We start from the raw sequence: 16304 nt of genomic DNA on the forward strand, positions 1-16304 counted from the left end.
CTTAACAGAACTGGCATGGGAAGAAAGGGGCTTGGGCAAAAGTTTCAACCAAGGTTTAGCCAAAGAGACTGCCGAGGGCAATATTAACAAGCTTCAGATGAGGCCTCTGAAGGAAATGCTGAAACTGATCCCTGGGGGCCCTTCCGAGTTTAGCTAGTCTTTGAGCAGTTTAGCTAGTATTTGAGCGGCTGGGCTCCCCCTGATGTAGCCTCAACATCAAAGGGAAAGGAATCTCCCTGAAGTCAGCCAGAGAAACCCAACCTACCAGGCAGAAGACCACAAGAGCAGGATTCTTGCTGGGACTTCAAAGTTGTTTTTCTATTTCTAGTAACAAAATCTCTGACAATCAAGTGAAATGCGTTTTCTTGGTTAACATAAGTAGGTGTTTAGCTACAGTAACGGGAGGTAGGGGTGATGAAAGGAAAAGGTAAACTAAAAAAAAATTCAACATACATCTATTAGGCTAGATGCTGTATACTGTGCAAAGTGCCTTCAAATATACCATCCAAAATAGGAGAGATAGAGGAAACGTTTTCCACCAGTGATCTCTTTATGCCAGGTACTATGATGGACAGTTAACGGAGTAAGAACACTGAGGCTCTCAGAGGTTAAGCATATTCATCAAGGTCACAAAGCTACTAAGAAGCACAGGATCTAAACCCAAACCTGTCTGATTCAATCACACCACTGTCCCATACCAAGGAACACAAGGACTACCCAGGAGATGAAATGGCTGCATTTTTCAAAAAGCACTGCATTATTCAAATATACCACATAGCATGATCCTACCAAAGAAAGGGTAAGGAATGAAAGTCAAATCGTGTGGTTAATATATAGTCAAAATTAAAGACAAATAGATTTATCACTTTCCTTCACAAAATTAAGTTTGCCTTATCAACTAAATGTACACTACCCTTCTAAAATTCTTTGCCACCTACTTTTTAAAAGTCTACTCTCGCCTGGCTGGCGTGGCTCAGCGGTTGAGCGTCGATCTAATGATCCAGAAGATCAAGGTTCAATTCCAGGTCAGGGCACATGTCCGGGTTGCGGGCTCGATCCCCAGTAGGGGGCGTGCAGGAGGCAGCCGATCAATGACTCATCATTGATGTTTCTATCTCTCTCTCTCCCTCTCCCCTCCTCTCTCTAAAATCAAGACCTTTTTTTTTTAAACTTTTTTAAGTCTACTCTCCAGTGCTTGCAGAGATTACAAATATCACTTAAATTACTATTTTTAGGCTGTATAGGATTATGCCTAACTTCAGAAAGACACATTAAATTTACCATGTCTCCTACTTAATACAATTTTATTGCAATATGCTATGCAGAATATTTTTCCCCCTAAACTATCCATCCTAACAAAGTTATTCTTAGACCAACTACTTAAATTAACCTGCTGGAATAGGCTGAAGTTATTTTTATCAATTCTTTTTACCAAAAGATAAAGGAGACTGTTGAGTAAGTTAAATATGTGTAAAGGACCAGAAATGGTTGGCCATTATACGTGTTAGAGTAAATTCCACTGGCTTTCCCTGAAAACTTTCATTAGCAAAAGCAGAAGCCATAGGGTTCAATTTACCACCAGAGCCTTCAGCTGGTGTCAGTCTATTATGAGACTTATTTTTTTTACAGCAAATAAAATCATTCTTTAGCCTTGTTTCAAGATACCTTAGTAACCAGCTCTATGCTCTCCTCTCTGTAGTGCTCAGGGCTTTCACTGAAGTGCAGGGCTGCAAAGTATCTGGCCAGGTCACCTTGACTACAAGCATTCCCTCCTCCCGAGACAACTACCCCATCCCACCCATCTTATTAAAATCCAACGACTCAAAAGGCCCACAGGAGGCCTCTCATACTCCTCTCAGATACACACACTGAGTGTCTTTCTTCTTTGTAGCTGACACTGTTTTAAGTTTCTGGTGTTCAGAACACACCTGGTATTCTAATACATCTTGTCACTTCTGAAAGACTGAAATCATCGCTGACAACACATAAACCTTTATCTACAACATAAGAAGGGAAAGCAGGGGCCATTATTCAATCATGGTCCTACTGTAAACCTGTGGGAACCAACATTCACATAAGGCAACCTCATTTCTGCCCCTCAGATGCAAATACGAAGCTGAAGACAGCACCAGGAAATCAAGATGTGGGTAGGAGTTATCTAGAGTAGATAAGATTTATGGAATAAACAGACTAGCCTACCATATAATTTTTTTCTCTGGTTCAAGAAATGCCTTAATGAACAATTCCATGGGGTCCTTTTCTATATTTTCCCAAAAAGTTTCTCCTGGCATCACGGCTCCCTTTACTTGAGTGCTTACTACATGGCAGGGACTGTTACTGGTGGCTTCATATGAATATTCGCAAGGATCCCGTGATTATGGTTCCTTTTTTGCAGATGGAGAAACTGCAACTTCGAATAGCTAAGTAGTGTGTCTGAGGTCAAACAGTCAAAATTAAGGCACGTCTCTCTGGCTTCCCACTGTAATCTCTTAACAAATTTACTGTCAAGGGGTGGTTAAATTCACCTTCTCAAATTAGAATATCATATATTACGGTAATTGAAGTATCATTTTCATATGTTTATAACAGAAGCCTTTATAGAAAGTAGGGATACAAATAACTCTTTCGACCTAATTCAAAATAAAACCAGGAGTCGTCGCTTTCACTTAAACTGTGTAACAGCTAAATTCACAAGAGGCACAGTCCTCCACTTGTTCTTGGAATCCACAGCCTCTAGGTAAGGCAGGGCCTGGCAAGGCCCTGAAATGTCACTAACAATATCCCTCAATTTATCTCCCCCAACAGAAACCCTTTTTGTGTGTGAGTGGGTAGATGTAGTGGAAGAGGGGAAATGCGCATCATTTATACCTTTCAAGAACAAAAGAGGAACCAAAGCTCACTGACAAGCAGTAAAAAGCGAAGGACAAAGGCCTACGGGAGGAGTCAGAAAGAAGGCTCGAGCCCCAGGAGCCGGCACTAGCTGAACAAATTGCAGGCCTGTGCCCTGCCCCACATGCCGGCCAAGGGCAACGGCTGCCCCAGGACCAAGTCACATGTGCCCTCTTCTCACGCATCAACAGACCCTGTGCAAATAAGTGAATAGTTGCAAGTGAGTGACTATGGCCCCCTGCGGCCATCGAATTGTAAAGAAGGTTTTCTATCAGAAAGCTGAAAATCAAATATGCCCAGTTTACACTGTGGGTTCAAAGCCGCTGACGCTGAAAAACGTCCCTAAAGATCAAGGAAGCATAAAAGTTAAGTCATTTTCCCAAGTCTCATATACAGTAGATAAGCCTATTAAGAACATTGTAAGCTATGCTAATTGGTTCAGGGGTTATATATCTCTTTTGTTTGTTCCAACTGAGCCTTTACACACTGCACTGAATTGGTGAGAAGCAGAGTGTAATAAATCTATCCGAAACTAAATCGTATTAGGGTTTGAAAGATGCTAATGAGCTCCAGTGTTCCAACTTGAAAAACTCCCATTCCCACCCCTACACCATGTTACTAACTCCACGTCATTTCTGATTGACACAGGAAGAGGCATGTAAAAATTTTTCAAATCCTCATGCTGCTAATTCCTTATTACAGTTAATATTTTTAAAGTGAAATCCAGTGTCATTTGAGATTGTAACACTAATTCAGTCACACAGAATGAAAGCATGTGTTCCTTTGTACATAAAATATCAGGGATAAACTGGATTTTTATATCATTTCATTGGAAAACTCAATCAACATTAAATAATACTTTTAGAAATCATTTTCAAAGTAAATCTGTACCTAAATTTAGAACTGAAGATGTTTTAATTAAAATAAAAAATAAAGACTGAGTTAATTATTTTATTACCCTGGAATAAAGATTGAATGAGACATGTAAATGAAAGAATGACACAAAATACAAAGCCCTTTATAAATGTTAATATTATTTTGAGAGCTTAAGAACCCAAGACCTAGAAAATGAAAGAGTGAGGTTTCTAAAGAAATATATAATCCTTTAAATCACCAAAAGTTAGGTCTGTGAGGCCACACTGGAAGCTATTCAGAATAATTAACCAGACCAGTGTTTATTGTGCAATTAAACACTGAAATGGTTGTGTGTGTGTGTGTGTGTGTGTGTGTATATATGTGTACCCATTCTATCGAGAGGTGTCCTGCTAAAGTAAAGATGAAAATATAGCACACTTCAGGAAATCACAAAGTAATTATAACATATACTAATTTTTAGCAAAAACTGACCACGTTTTGTGGTCCAATTAGACATTTGGCATATTTAAATTTGCCATAACTAAAATATGAATTGTACACATATGACATGGCAAAGCACTCTGAATCTTTAGAAAATCAAAGGTGTATATGATAATTTTCATCTCCCATTCCATCTATCTATCATGTGAAAAGAACACGTAAAAGAAACATTGAGGGGAGGGGAAGGGAGGAGAACAAAGGAGTGACTGCTTAATGGATGCAGGGTCTCCTTTGGGGGTGTTGAAATGTTTTGGAATTTGATAGAGGTGATGGTTGCTCAACACTGTGAATGTATTGAAAGCCACTGAATTGTACATTTCCAAATGGCTAATTTTATGTGTATTTCCCCTCAAGAAAAATTGTAATATTGAACTCTTTGATTAAAGGTATGATACGTTACACAGAACATCTTGTTCGGTCTTTATAATGATGCTAACCTATCATTATCCCTATTTTTAGATAAGGGAAGCCAGGCTAAAAGTGGACAGATATCTACTAAATGACAGTAGACAGACTTTAAATCAAGCTTGTTCATACTCTTTTCACTGTATCTTGCACCTGTGAGAATTCACTAAGCACAGCAAGGTTTCTTTCACCTTTTGATCAGGTCAGAATAGCTTAGGAAAGGACAGGGCACAGAAGTACATGTCACATTCTGAAAATGACAAAAAGTCTAGAACAGTGACAGCTGAGGCAGGTGGGTGATGAAGACAAAGCTTAGAGCAGCGGCTATTACACTGAGGCGTAAGCCTGTCAAAGGCCCTACATACCTGGGAAGGACCATGTACGTTTTGTCCCATGACCTACAGCAGTAGTTCTCAAACTGGGGAGTGCATCAGAATCACTGGAAGGCTTCATAAAACACAGATTTCCAATTCACTTGGTCTAAGGTGGGGTCTGAGAATCTGCATTCTAACAAGTTCCCAGGAATGCTGATGCTGCTGGTCTTGTGACCATAATTTAAGAAACTCTGGCTGCATGATCAGGTTTTTAAGCAAGAGAGCAATGTGAATATTTATTTATTTATTTATTTATTTATTTATTTTATTTTTTTCATTTAAGACTGGAGCAGATAATAGACAAGAGGTTATAACAATATCCAAAGTTAAAAAGCAATGAAAATTTGTACTGGGATAACAGCAAAAGCTGTTCAGAGGTAAGGATACTCATGACCTAAAGCTATTTTAATAAAATATAAAAATAAAATGCCCTAGCAATGTGGAAAGTTAAAAAGCTCAAGAACTGGAATCACATATTATGGGAACAGTCTTTATGGAAGTGACTAATTAGAGGGTATATCATGTAGAAAGAATAGTTAAAGATGAGACAGGTTTTCTAAGCTAAGTTACAGAGCTAGTGGTTAAATTAAGACAGGCACCTAGTCTCAAAAACAAGAAATCAGACACACTACTAACACAAGTGGGAGCTCTGATCCTTACCATAAGAAAACGGGTAAAAAAGGTGTTTCTCCCTGATAAAGATCAACTTCAGAAGGGAAGGATTTAGCAACTCCATTGCAGGGTAACTATTCTAGGACTACGGCTTCTCTCCACAGCAGAGGCCTGTGTCTCCCCTTGAAAGTGCTTCCTAATCAGAAAAATCTATTAAGGTTTCAGCTTCTTTCACCGAACATTGCTAAATCAGGGTAAGAATGGGACGGTGTTACTGAAGTTTAAAACATATATTCCTGAGTAGACTTCCCACCCCAGGGCAGAAACAAGACATAGCCAGGATGACTTATTTACTGGGCTGTATTTACAGGGCGCTGCAGAGAGGAGCACCTGATCTTACCACATAGAAGCCCAGGGGGGACCCCACCCTCACCCCGTCATCCCAGCGGATGGATGAGCTCATTGGACCAGCTCTCCTAAGTAGGGGTCAAGCGGCACCACAGCACCCCAGCAATTATGACGTATTTTTCCAAATAATAGAAAGAAAGAAGGAAAAAAGGCAGGGAGGGAAGGAAAGAAGACATTTTTTCCAATACATTAAATCTGGTCCAACAATTTAGTTCTATCAAAGTCAGCATCTCCACTCTAAAGGGAAGTCACAAGAGGAAAAAAGAAATGCTATCAAATGACATTTCCAGACCAAAGCAAATCAAAATATTGGTATTAGAGACATTTCAAACCTTGAGTCGTTCAAAGAGGAACAGTAACCCACCACCAGAGAGAAAGCCAACTGCTCCGGGCCCAACCCATGCCTCCACAATTGTGACAAAGCCCGGGCTCAGCATCACAAAGCACAGGATTCCGAGCCTAGTAACAGCATGACCTTGGGCTGTTTGCCCATCTTTCCAGGCAGTTTCCTCCTCTGTAAAAATGAAGGATAATATTAATAATTCTTGCCTTGCCTATTCCACAGGCTAAATGTGAAAAGCAAATGCAGCAGAGCATAGAAAGCAAATGGAAACCATGATGTATCACAAACTCTTATTCTATGTATTCCCATCACGTTCTTACAATGGACTCAAGATTACAAGAGATAAAACATGCTCATCAATCAGGACTTTTTCTCTGTAGTATGAATGACACAAATTTCTTTAGATCCCCTAGCTCCCTTCATCACCACTGTTTCTCCAGAGGTGATCAAGAACAAGAATTGTCTGCATATCCCAAAAGAGAGCCCAACTCAGTCAATATTTCCACACAACCTTAAACCAGGCATGGCATTTTACTTCAAGTCAGCATTGCTCATACTAGTTGGAAAGACAAACTTTGTTTAAAGAATCGTTCATTGCTCACATTGCTAATGCCATCATTAATTCATCACAGCAATATTTACTTAGAGTCCATGCATCCATGTGTCTATTTCTCATTTTAAATGTTTCTTGACCACTATAGTATACTTATACCTATTCATTCTTCCCTCTTTATTAACAATTTCTGGACTTCAGCATACACATAATTATAGCCCATAGGTTGCGGTGCTTTTTCCCCAGCACTGTGTTAGATGATCCTGATTGCTTGGCAAAGCCCCACCTCCTACACCTGCCATTCACAAGATTAGAAAACCCATTTAACTTTGTTTATCCCATGTTTCAGTGGCTGGTTTCAAAATGACAAAGGCATGAATCTGGAGACTTTAGGACGCCATTTGGCAAAAGGCAACAAATGTTTTATCATCTGAAAGGAGCACCCCTCATTGAGTGAGGAACATCTGGTGACAGACATAAATATGGAACAGGCTTTCCTTTAAAAGTCAATTCAGAAATTCTTGTTTCTGAAAGTGAAGAGAGAGAAAAGCCACAGGGGTTTAGAACTTCAGGACTCTAGAAAAGGAAGACACAAAATAGTCCAAGAACCGAGAGCAGTTAAGTGCTTAAGGGGAGTAGAAGGACATGTTAAGCACATAATTACAACATACATTATCCAAAGACATGGAAGTGCCAGCTAGAAAAGATGGGGTTATTAGTTCTTAAATATGCAGTGTCTGGGCAGGCTGTGAGGGAGAGAAGGGAAAGCAAACAGGCAGTAAATTTTTTCTCATCATACTAGGAAGACTGCAACTAAACAAATTATAAAAAAGGCGAAGAGACTTGCAAAATACAAAGAAGCATGTAATAAGGAGAATTTATGTGGGGGCTGCAAAGGGAAAAGGGGACATATTTATAATCCCAGCATTGCCAATCCCCTACCCAAACAACCCACTATGCTCTTTATTGCTGTTTCTAGTCTATCAAATATAGCTATTGGGGGGAAAAAGTCATGTAACCACAACAATTAAATCCACAATATGTGCCAACTAATCTCAGTTTTGCTAGTAGTTACAGGTACCTTCAATGATGTAAGAATTTTTACTACTTCCATTGAATCTGTGGGAAAATATTTATTTCCTTATTCCAAATATCTAAATATAAAGGGTCAGAGGAAGTACTGTTATGTCATCTCTGTACTTGAATAATATTGCCATAATAAACTCTCCCCCAAATAAAAAGCACTTTACCCAAAGGATGTTTCCAAAATGTTAATAATATAATAAAATTTTTAATCAAGTCATATTTAAAATATAAATTTTTTTTAAGGAAACCTATGACAGACATTTTGTAAAGAAATCATTAGAACACTACTGAGACACTGGGAAGTCTATTCCTAGTTCACACAAAAATGCCATTTTTGGAAAACACATATTACTTCCTTAAAATAGGCCTTTATCAGGATAAAGTGAGGCAAGAAAAGTTTAGCCTCCTGTCAGTCTAGGATATTTAACCTTCAATATCTGTTTTTAATCAGCGAAAGAACAATATAAACACAAATCTGTGCCCATATGATAAAATGAATTAGGTCGAAGACAACTGAAGGGATGCAAAGACTTTAAGACGCAAATCTAGCAAGCAGCAGTCTGGGAAGGTTTAACAAATACTGACACTACAGGGGAAAGCTATAAGTTCATTTACATATAGATGGTTTCTGTATGATTCAGCCCTTTAAGAGTAAAGCCTAAACATCAATATAAACAATTCCTTAATGGTATCTTCTTTCCAATCCAAAAACAGTTAAAATAGCAAACAAGCCATTCCATAGAAAGTAGAAATTCGGTTCAGAAAATAAGTCCAATGACATTTCATAAATTTTATCTGTTAGCCATCTCATTCTACTCACACCATCTAAAATTAACTCTGGGAGGGAAAAAACACAGAAATACAGAAAAATGATCAAAAAACTGCTTTGCCTCGTAGAAAAATATAAACATGAGAAAGGTTTTTACCAGTCTCTACTGGGTGTGATAATTAAATGTACGGCCCCACATCTCAGCCAAAACGTAACATGCTAGAAATAGGCTGATGAAACTTACTGAGCAAACAAAACAGTGTTAGGGCGCCAGGAAAACTGTATTGTTATATAAGCTTCAACGGCGTGATAAAGACAAATAAAACAAATTAAGCACTTTTCATTTTCTCCAGCTTCTAACAAGAAAGCAGGTATGCATGAGGAATTCATTTTTTCAAAATACGTTTTTACTGATTTGAGAGAAAGGATGGGGGAGGGAAAGAGAGATAGAAACAATGAGAGGGAATCATGGGTCGCCTGCCACACCCACGCCCCCTACTGGGGACAGAGCCTGCAACCCAGGCATGTGCCCCCACAAGAATGGGAATCAAACCCTGACCGCCTGGGTCTCAGGGCAAAGCTCTGCCACTGAGCCACACTGGCCAGGCAAGGAATTCATTTTTAAATGCCACATACATAAGTCAACTACAGCATAAGTAAAGAGTAAAAATGTCCTCAAAAAGAAAACAAACAGAAACATCTACAAGATCCATTTCCAAGGTGATCACAGAGACTGAGGGAAAGTTCTCAGTAAAAGCCCTGAAGGGCTTGAGACATTTTACTCAAAGGTGCCAGGCCTAGTCACCCCCAGAGACAAAAGGAAGCCGCAGCAAGCAGTGCTCACCCTAATCAAGAAATCCCCAGTAAACCAGAATCTGCAAAGTCAACATTTAAACTAACTCATCAGCGCGACTTCAAAATAATGGCAGATGCTTCTGTTTCGTTCCCCAAAACTTAACCAAAAATCAAGTTTCCTACCCAAAGTACCATCTGGTGAAAATAAATCTCAAAGTACAAAATGGAGGAAATTAATTCAGTACCACTGATCTCTGTGTCAACATGAATAAAATAACTGGGAAAAGGGGAATAAAATAATCCCCACTTCTGAACCGTGAAAACCACTGCAAATTAAGGGCAATATATAATGCACCACACCTTGTGACATCTTTCTATTATACGTTATACTGTTATTTAAATTGGGAAGGTGGGGAGATAATTACCTTTCCGGGTGTATATGTTATAAATTACAAAGTAGACTGTGATTCCTTTGAAGAAGGAAGGTTGAAAGTTAGATGTTTCTTTGTATTTTTTCTAACATTTGCACATATGTAGATAGATACATGCAAAACGGTCTGGTCTACTGCTTCACAAAGGGAAGAAGAAGAAAAATCTCACTAAACAGAACATGGGAACCAGGAAAAGAAAAATGATCTCAGCACAACAACAATCAGAGCAAAAAAAATTAAAAACACCTTGGAGATAGTAGTCACTGCAGTGACCAAAATTTGAGAAGATACTTAAAAATCAGAAAGGCTGCTATACAAAGTCGCCGTGTCCCACTCAGCATGTAATACAGCAAGCCCTCCATATCTGTGGATTCAACGGACCGCAACCTGAAAATATTTTGAGAGGGGGGAGTGACACTGCTGCTGAGCTGTGCTGCAGGACTGCTGGCTGCATGTGCACTGAGTGCCTGCAGACCTTCCTCCTCATTATTCCCTAAACACGACAGTGGAACAACTATTTACATACTGTTTACACCGTATTAGGTATTATTAGTAACCTAGAGGTAATATAAAGTATACAGGAGGATGTGTGTAGGTTATATAAAAGAAAATACTCTGCCATTTGATGTAAGGAACTTGAGCATATGCCTGGATTTTGGTATTCAGGAGGGCAGGGGTCTGGACCAATCCCCAAGGATAGTGAGGGACAATTACACTTACTCAAATCTTAAATTGAAACACAGACATAAACTCCTAACCAGGCCTTTCCACCTAGCAGACATTTAACTAATACCTGCAGAAGTGAACGATATTCTCCAAGGATCAAGGGGCTCAGCTCGGAGTCCTGGTCTCCAGAATCATGAAGACTCTAGAATCCTCAAGTAACAAAGAGAACTTAGCTTTAGGCCTGAAAGTCAGGCTCCATGGTGACAGACCATCGTTTTTTTCTTCAATGTCACTATTTTCTTTAGGGCACTTGGGATATTAAAATAAATGTGATAATGAACATTCCTTTTGTTGCTATCCTATCTTGTGAAGTCTCCTTAAAGTATGCCGTCCACAATAAATAGCTAGACAGACTGACATAGATTTATGTGTGTGTACATAAACACACACACACACACATACACATATATATATACTCAATACAGGTGCACATATATACACATGTGGATATATATAATATAAACAACTACAAATATATCTCATAAAATTTTAATTCTGCATTTTAGTACCAACTCCCCTCTATCTAAAAACAGTGAGGGGGTGAGGAAGGTAGAGAGGCAACAGTCTCTACGGCAATTCTGTCCACCAAAAAAATAGTAAGTTTTCTACAGTTTTTAATGTATTTGCAAAATTAATAATTGATTTTAAATAGCCCATCAATGGACAAACCATATAGGAAATAATAAGAACAAACTCAATAAATTTTAATATTGAAAGGAGTCCTTCAATTCACAATATTTTTCATACAAATCAATCAGGGGCTGGGGGGAAAAACTCTCAGACAGTCTTTTCTTTTTTAAATAAAATGTATTTTCCTGTTTGAAAACAAAGAGCTTCACTGCCAAGTGACTTGGTAAACCAAATAACATCAACATGACCCAAAGAAAAGAAAAGGTTCAGTTCTCACACCCCAGTGCAGGAAGAACATCCTCTGGTTTGTTTTGTTTGGTGTTTTAGATTAAATATTAAAATAGCTGATACCAAGAGACAGAATAAGAAGGCTCATGATTAAGCACAGGACAGAGAAATTCCTTCTCAGTAGCATTTCCCAATTCTGACAAAAATCAAAGCAAAATGGAGTTGTCCCTTAACATCCTCCCTAATGTTCTGGTGCTCAATAAATTCCCGAGTAGCTTCAGGCCCCAAGGAAAGCCTGCAAAGTAAAACGAAGTCCTTTCTACCAACCTGAATCTTGAGGAATCTTACATCACTATATCCTTAAGAAAAACAAAAACCACAAGGAAGGCCGGGCAAATCTCTTCCCTTCTATGACAGGTGATAGCCTTCCATTAGTCACTGTTATCATTCCCAAAGGAAAAATTGAAATAAACAAAATAAAAATGATAACCTAAGCTATCTGCAGAAAAATCTATAGTGACTGGAACACACACGTGCACACAAACGCACACATGCACACACGCACACATGAGAAATCGATGACGCTCAGAAAGCTCCAGGGCAGAATTCTGTAATAAAGCAGAAGTTCTCCACTAAGGAAATTAATATGCTATTAACTCCAGCTGAATATTTGCCGGGAAAATTATAAAGCCAAAACTAAACAATGAAGCATGGAATTGCCCTAGCAAAAGGCTAATCCCACATTTCCTAACCACTTTCAAACTTCCAGATGAAGGTTGAAAGGAGGTCAGCCTTCACCTACAGCTGGAGGGGGGAAGGGAGCGAGGTGGCCGTCAGGTGCTTGAGGAAGAGAAAGGCTGGAGTGCGGCTTCCCTTTAACGTCCACACCTTCAGCCCGCCGTTGGCAGTAAAGCCTAAGACGTGGCACAGAATCGAAATGTGGCCCTCTGTTAATTTCTGAAGGGTAGAAGGAAACAGCAACTTTATCAAGCCATGGAAGAATAGCAATTACATGGGACCCAGGGCATACACTTACTGATAATACACGGTGTCCACTTCATGTACCATGTCCACTCTCTAGATATCCAAGTCCTCCTACAACACAGCCCATCTTCTCAGGATACAAGCCCCTAGCCAATGCCATTAAAGGGGGTTTCCATACTCTGCAGGAGATATGGTACAAGATAATCTACTGGGATATAAGAGAAATACTGCAGCTTCGATCTGTATCTTTCATTTGGATTTACACTGTTTAGACTTGCAATACACAAAATCTATTACTCCAGTAAAATATGTATGTAATATATTTAAAATATTTATAGTGCACATGTGTTCCCAAGGTTTTTTGGAATGAGAGGGCAAATTGGTTAAAAGAAAAAAGGGAAGAGGGACTATTCCAGCGTACAGGTAGGCCTACTCTACATATTAGTGTCTGCCAAGGGTAATTAATTCAAATATAGTTGTAATCAGAACGCTCACTCTCCTTGTGCATTCCATTCTAAAACTTGCAGGGTCCTGTTACAAACATCACGCATTTTGACTTATGACAACCCTATCACATAGCAGGTAGATGGGGGTGCAATTCTCAGTATTTTAACAGCTAAGAAAACCAAGAACTGGAAAGAACCATCTGATGCTAACTGCTGCTTCAGTCCTCCTTCGGAGCCTACTCGGCCACTGCTTTACTTCATCTGCTGCAGGTTTGTATCCTTGAGATTAAAAATCACCCTCCTCCCTTGAGCGTCCTGCAAGTGGTGGAAAAAACCAGTAAGATATACTCTTGATGAAATGACAATTTGGTAGCAAGCTTTTTTATCCCAGATTTTCACAGCATAACCATTCTACCAGCCAGATTAAAAATCATGTCAGTCTCTCACTTAGACAAATGACAACTTAGAGGAAAATCAATGACCTACTAAAAAAAAAAAAAAGAATTCCACAGGTGGGACACACACATTTCCACTCGCTGCCTACAAATATCCTAGTTCAGGTCAACGCCAATGAAAGAGAATGTCTTACCCCACTTCATCCACTTCTTGTTTGTATCTGAAAGGAAGACAAAGCTAAGGGACAAGAGGCAAGGAAGGATCTTTAAGCTGACCTCAGGACCACTCAGAGTGAGAGAAAGAATGTGTGAGTGTGTGTGTGTGTGTCACACACACACACCCATACACATAACTGCTTTGTAGAAAAAGCTACCAAAAATTACTTAAAAGCTGCTCAACAACAAGAAAATAGGTTTATCTTTTAATGCATATTGTTCTAAGGACTTCTCTTTTAATGACCTGTCTCACTTTTTTTTTTAGTACCTATTAATTTTTTCCCAAGCTCAGTAAGTTATTCAAATCCATTTAACATCCAAGCTCATTTACTCTTAATTGAAGCATTTCAAATAAAAAAATTCTGATGTGCCCTATTCTCATTGTAAAAGAAACTACATAAACAAGTTTATCAAACCAAAGTAGCCTTTCAATGGAAGATTTATTATGCCCATGAAAGACTTAAATGAAACCATTTCCCCCCATAAACTCCACATACTCTTTCTGTGCAAAAAGGAACATTCAATATTTTTTTGTTAATTTCACTGCAATAAATATGTCACACTATCAAAATTAGGAATAAAGAGGCTACTCAGAAGTAACCCAAAGCCATTGTGCATCACTTAAGCCTTGAATCCTAACACTTCAAACAGCCATCCACATTGTACTTAGTCTTGGAAAGGTAGAGAATATCAATGTCCACAGGACACAGATTTCTTCCTATTGTCTTATTTTCAAAGAGTGGTTTAGTGACCGTGCCAAACACTGATTTCAGAGGTTCTGTTTCAAAAAGTGGCCTTGCAACTGGCTCTCCAAAGTGACCACTGGTGAGTTTCTTTGACTTGCAATGGCTTCAGTTAATGCTTCCATAAGATAAGAATGGCAGAAGGCACTATTATTGATCAATGTGGTCTGCAAGGGACTCCTGATCCTTCCATCAGCCAAACACCAGGTGGACCCACAGGACCCTCAGCTGAAATGCAGATGCAATGTCTATCAAATAAGGCCAGTAATAAATTCTGGGGGCTATATTTACCAAGGCCAAACAAACATCATGCATGAGGTCCACAGAAATTTTTGTGTTCAATTCGTTTCATCAGACAGTAGGTAACAATACTGTAAATATTTCCTAAACTTGGGGTCATTTACCCTGCCCTCTCTTTTCTCAGCACTCTTACCACACCTTTATAGTGTTCATAGTTCACAATGTTAATGTGCGAGGCTGAGCTTATCTATTTTTCAGGACACCATAATTAAGGATTAAAGCAGTTAGGTCCTACGGAACATCCAGCCATCATTAAGAAGCATTGAAACATTCAGGTCAAAAATTCAGTTCTTCACTGTTTATTTATGTTAATGATGTGATTGCTACATATTTCTACATAAATAGAAACGTTAAGAGGCTTTTCTCTGGGAATGGGGAGTCTTATCCTTGTTGTTTAAGACCACCAATGTGGTCTTTGGAGAGGGCCCTGCTTTCTAAAGCACACAATTGTAAACAGCAACTGGTTGAAGCCCTAATTAGCATTAAACAGGCTCCAGGAATGAACAGCAAGATGACAAGGGTCACTAAACTAAAGAAGAGGTCAAGCTACCCAGTCCAGCAGGACAATGCCCAAGGTACCCATGCAAATTAGGGAAGCAGCCCAGGCATGTCGGGGATGAGCAGCAGCGCTAAACCCTCCCACCCTCCTTTCACATTCCTCTCCTAAAAAAATAAAAACAAAGGAGAAGAAAACCCAATGGCCCACTTCTGCAGTGCAATGTGATTCCTAATTAGTAATCACTTCTGTCCTGGAGAAACAACACATAAAAGGCAGCTAAGAACATAGCAATGGCAACCAAGGAGAATGACAGAACACAATTAGCATCTGTGTTAAGACGGGCAGTGGTTTTCTCCCACAACATCCCAGTATTCCTACCACAAAGGGAAAATCTGTACAACCAACTGCCAACTTGATTTTTTTTCTGTTGGGAAAAAAACAATAAAGAACAAATTCCACACACACACTCTATTCAAATATGACAAAGAACCCCTTCTCAAAATGTATCTAGGGGCTGTTCGTTTTTCCATTCTAGCAATAAAACCCTTCCTTCTTCAAATTACTGCAAGATAACTGCACAAATTTTATTTGGAAAAGTCGGAGAGATATATTTTCTGCATTTAGAACCCTATTACCTTTGATCTGATCATCAACCATAATCCCTGGCCCTGTTTTGATTTTAATCCTGCTTTTGTTCATATCCAACTGGGGAACATTTTCAGCTACTCTGAATGACAAGAGACTTTGTATCAGCAATCGAGTCATTTAAGATCAGAAAATATTTATAATTGCCAAGGTAAATTTTTCCCAAGCTAACTCAAAAAGAAATAGAAGTTCAGAAAACTCAAAATAAAATCTAACATTCATTATTCCAGCCCTACTTTCTAAAACAGAAAGTTGTCTTTGTAACAAAAACAGAGAAACATAACCCTTTTAAGAAACTCTTCCTCTAACTAGACGGCAACTTCAAAACACAAAAAGCCCTTCTGACATGTTGAGTAGTCATTAAAAAAAAAAAGATAAGCTAGAACATCTAAATATGTAAGTACAATTTAAATCCTATGCATTCTTTAAGAATTACCTCTGAAAACACAAATGCATTTTTACCACAAAACT

General features: G+C 38.9%; 1 protein-coding gene across 1 annotated transcript in view; it reads right to left on the reverse strand.

Annotated features, from left to right (window-relative positions):
• The window catches only part of TMTC2 (transmembrane O-mannosyltransferase targeting cadherins 2), a 373836-nt gene that overhangs the window by 278500 nt on the left and 79032 nt on the right, over positions 1–16304 (reverse strand). The window lies entirely within an intron of this gene.

Source organism: Miniopterus schreibersii, assembly GCF_964146895.1.
Source record: "Miniopterus schreibersii genome assembly, chromosome: 2".
Classification (NCBI taxonomy): domain Eukaryota; kingdom Metazoa; phylum Chordata; class Mammalia; order Chiroptera; family Miniopteridae; genus Miniopterus; species Miniopterus schreibersii.